Source organism: Lygodium microphyllum, chromosome 16, assembly GCF_053477565.2.
Source record: "Lygodium microphyllum isolate KBCC chromosome 16, Lygodium_microphyllum_v1.1.10, whole genome shotgun sequence".
In the NCBI taxonomy this organism is placed as follows: Eukaryota; Viridiplantae; Streptophyta; class Polypodiopsida; order Schizaeales; family Lygodiaceae; genus Lygodium; species Lygodium microphyllum.
Genome location: NC_141150.1, coordinates 11,350,818 through 11,354,915, shown reverse-complemented (window position 1 = coordinate 11,354,915; position 4,098 = coordinate 11,350,818).

Sequence of the window (4,098 nt, the reverse complement as noted above, 5' to 3'; positions counted from 1 at the left end):
ATTGTGGGGTCCGAGGGCCGCGAAAGAAAATATTCCCTGGAATATTCCCTGGCCGACTAGTGGAGGCTTATATGGTAGGTCGGTCAGGCCAACCTCACGGCCTTCGCAGGCTATAAAAGCTAAACCCCTTCACAGCCATTGATCACTCATCTTTCACCCAGTCAGAGTTGTTGTTCTAGCTAGCCTTAAGCTCTTCACCTATCTTCTGTCTAGATCGCCATCTAAGCTTCACACATTGGAAGCGCACGGGTGGACAGAGCCATCTTTGTATCAGTTGTTTGGAGTTAAAGAATTTACTGATTCTCCTCTTATCTGTTGTGTACTCTCTATCTCTTTCTCAGATTCTGTTCGCTGCACCATGTAATATTTTACATGGTATCAGAGCCCAGGGGGCTCTAGAGATCGGAGAGTGTGCAAGAGGCAAAGGCTTCAACAGCAAAGAGAAACTATGTCGACTTCTGGAAGCGGTTCTAGCGCATCAGGAAGCGGTGCAGGAGGTGGTGCTGTTGTATCAGCTATTCAAACACTAAGGATTCGTCCACCAACCTTTAGCAAAGGCAAGTTAGATGGTACAAACCACACCTTGTGGAAGTTCAAAATTACAACTATCCTTGATTCTTATGAGCTTCTGGAGACTATGCTGGGGGACTGACGCAGAACCACAACCTACCCCCAACCCATCAAATCCTAGTGTGATGATTTCTCCGAATGCAGATCTTCTACGATCTTGGAAACGAAGAAATGTAGATGCATTGTGTGCCTTAGTTACAAGCTATTCTGAGAGTGTTCTGACTTTGATTCAGCATACAACCAAAGCATCAGAGGCTTGGAATGTACTAAGGAGTCAGTATGAAACACGAAACCAAACAAGGATTCAAAACTTGGAGAATCAACTAGCAACGGAGAAGTTTCCTGAAGGAGAGATGGTTGAAGCATTCATCACTCGGATTAAGAATCTGCGCGACTAGATGGCTGGCGCTAGGATACAAAAGACTAGCGAAGAGCTAGCTCAGAGGTGTCTTCGGATTTGTCCACAAAAGTTTGATGGACTAGTAATTGCCCTTAAAACTCAGGTGAGACCTCAAGCTTTGACTTTTGAGGAGTTTTGTGCATTATTAATGGAGGAAAAGTTGAGGCTGAAAGCCCGAGAAGGAAGCAACAATGGAGATGTTGCATTCTCTGCCAATGCAAAAGGCAAAGGTGGTTCCTCCACCAAAAAATGGTGACAAAAAGAAGAAGGGCGACAAGAAGAAGTTTCAAGGAGAGTGCTTCTACTGCAAGAAGAAAGGACATACAATTGCAGATTGTCGTGTCAAGAAGGCAGATGAAAAGAATAGTACCCTTAAAAGTAAAGGGAAAGAGACAGCCAATACGGCTGAAACTGAGTTGGAATTATTCATTGCGACCATTGAGGAAGTGTGCTCCTCGGCGCAAGAAGAATCTACCACTGACTCATGGGTGTTGGATAGTGGGGCCTCCCGTCACATGACCAACAAGAAAGGTCTATACAGTTCTATACAGCCTCTACAAGAATCCATCATTATGACGGTTGGAAATGATGCTAAATGCCCTGCTGTGGGCACAAGTACTATTTCTTTTGTTGCTGCAAATGGTGAAGTCAAAAAGCTTTCAAATGTGTTGTATGTTCCCGAAATCAAGAGAAATCTCTTATCTGTTGCTGCCATAACTGATCTTGGTTATGAAGTGAGGTTCAAGAAGATAGGTGCAGAAATTATTGATAGTGCTGGCACAATTGTTGGCAAAGAAGAAAGAAGGAACAACCTGTATGAGCTAAGTGCTCTCATAGCCACCGCTGGAGTGGGCACAAGTAAGCTTTGGCATGAAAGGTTTGGACACATCGGATTTGCAGTGTTGAAGGAGATGCAAAAGCAAGGTATGGTTGCTTATCTACCTACAATAACTAAATTGAAGGAACCATGTGAAGCTTGTATGATGGGCAAGCAACAGAGAAACGCATTTCCATAAGAAAGAAAGAAAGAAACGCATTTCCATAAGAATCGACGACTATAGTAGGAAGATGTGGGTGTACTTCCTTCGTGATAAGGCTCAAGCTTTTGGTAAGTTTAAAGAATGGCTGAAACTTGTTGAGAATGAAACAGGGAAAAGTGTGAAGAAATTTAGAACAGATGGTGGTGGTGAGTTCAACTCAAAGGAGTTTGAAGGCTTTTGCAAGAGCAAAGGGATCAAGCATCAATTGATGACGCCTCACACACCTCAGCAGAACGGTGTTGTGGAACGCAGGAATCGCACCATTGTGGAGATGGCAAGATGCATGCTAAAGGGCAAGGGATTGCCTAACCATTTTTGGGCTGAAGCTGTTAATACTGCAGTCTACATTTTAAATCGGAGCTACACAAAGGCTCTCAAGGGAAAAACACCTCATGAGGCTTACACTGGTAAGAAACCATCTGTCTCACATTTCAGAATTTTTGGATGTGAATGTTATGCACATGTTCCAGATGAGAATAGAAACAAGCTAAAACCAAAAAGAAGAAAATGTATCTTCTTGGGTTATAGCGATGAGCAGAAGGCTTACAAATTATATGACCAAGAGGCAAAGAAGATCATCGCGAGCTGTGATGTGGTGTTCAAGGAGGAGCCGCATACAGTGGAGGAGAAGAAGGCAAGTTCTTCCACTTTATCATCAATCGAAGAAATAGTCCACTATGAACCTGTCCCGAGAGCTGTCCCTATCCTTAAGGAGGAGGAAGCATCATCCTCAGATGATGAGGAAAAAGTTCACCAACCTGACATCACCCCACCGGAAAAGCCATTGCCGCGCTAGGTGAAGCAGCTCTATGACCACAATACTCCTATGCCTGCATCTGTTGAGGAGAAGGCAGATGGACCAAGGAGGTCTCAGAGAATAGAGGAGCAAAGGCGGGCTTCTGCTCACATAGTCAATATGGCCTTGATGGTTGAGATTATGAGAGAAGTAAAGGACCCAACTGACTTAGAAGAAGTACTTGCAGATCCATCATGGAAGGCTGCTATGCAAGTGGAGTATGACAGCATAATGAAGAATGACACTTGGGAGCTAGTGGATTGACCAGCAAAGCGGAAGGTTATTCGCACCAAGTGGATCTGGAAGGTAAAGTACAAGGCTGATGGTACCTTAGAAAAGTACAAAGCTAGACTAGTTGCCCAAGGATTTTCACAAGTTGAAGGGTTTGATTTTCAAGAGTCATTTGCCCCAACTGCCACAATGACCACTATTCGCACGGTACTTGCAGTGGCTGCCCACAAGAAGTGGCCAGTGTACCAAATGGATGTTAAGCCAGTATTCTTAAATGGTGACCTCAAGGAGGAGGTGTACGTGGCTCAATCACTAGGGTTTGAGGCCCCCCATTCAGAGAAAAAAATGTGTAAGTTGAAGAAGGCATTGTATGGGCTGAAACAAGCCCCCAGAGCATGGTACCAACGGATAGATAAGTTCTTTTTAAACCAAAACTTCAAAAGATGTGCCTCAGATGCTAACTTGTATGTTTATAGGGATGGTAAAAAGTCTATAGTGATTGTCCTATATGTGGACGACCTTCTTATTACAGGTGACTATGAAGATATGATCAACCAAACTCGAAAGGCTTTGAGTACTGAGTTTGAAATGACAGACTTGGGCTTGCTGCACTATTGTTTGGGGATTGAAGTCTGGCAAGAGCCAGGAAAGATCTTTATCTCTCAAAAGAAGTATGCATGGGAGATCTTGAAGGCATTTGGCATGACTGAGTGCAAGGAGATAGCTACACCTATGGAGGTGAATGCAAAGTTATCCATCGAGGATACATCAGCACTAGCAGACATTGGGAGGTATAGGAGGTTGGTCGGCAGTCTGATCTACTTGTGTAACACCAGACCAGATATCAGTTTTGATGTTGGTGTTTTGAGCAGGTTCTCAAACAAACCTCATGAGAGTCATTGGAAGGCTGGGATGCGGGTGCTCAAATACTTGAAGGAAACTCTTGACTATGGTATCACATACAGTTTCGAAACTTCTCTTGTGGGGAACTGTGACTCAGATTGGGCAGGAGACAACGATTCCAGGAAGTCAGTTTCTGGTTATTGTTTCTCTTTGGGTTC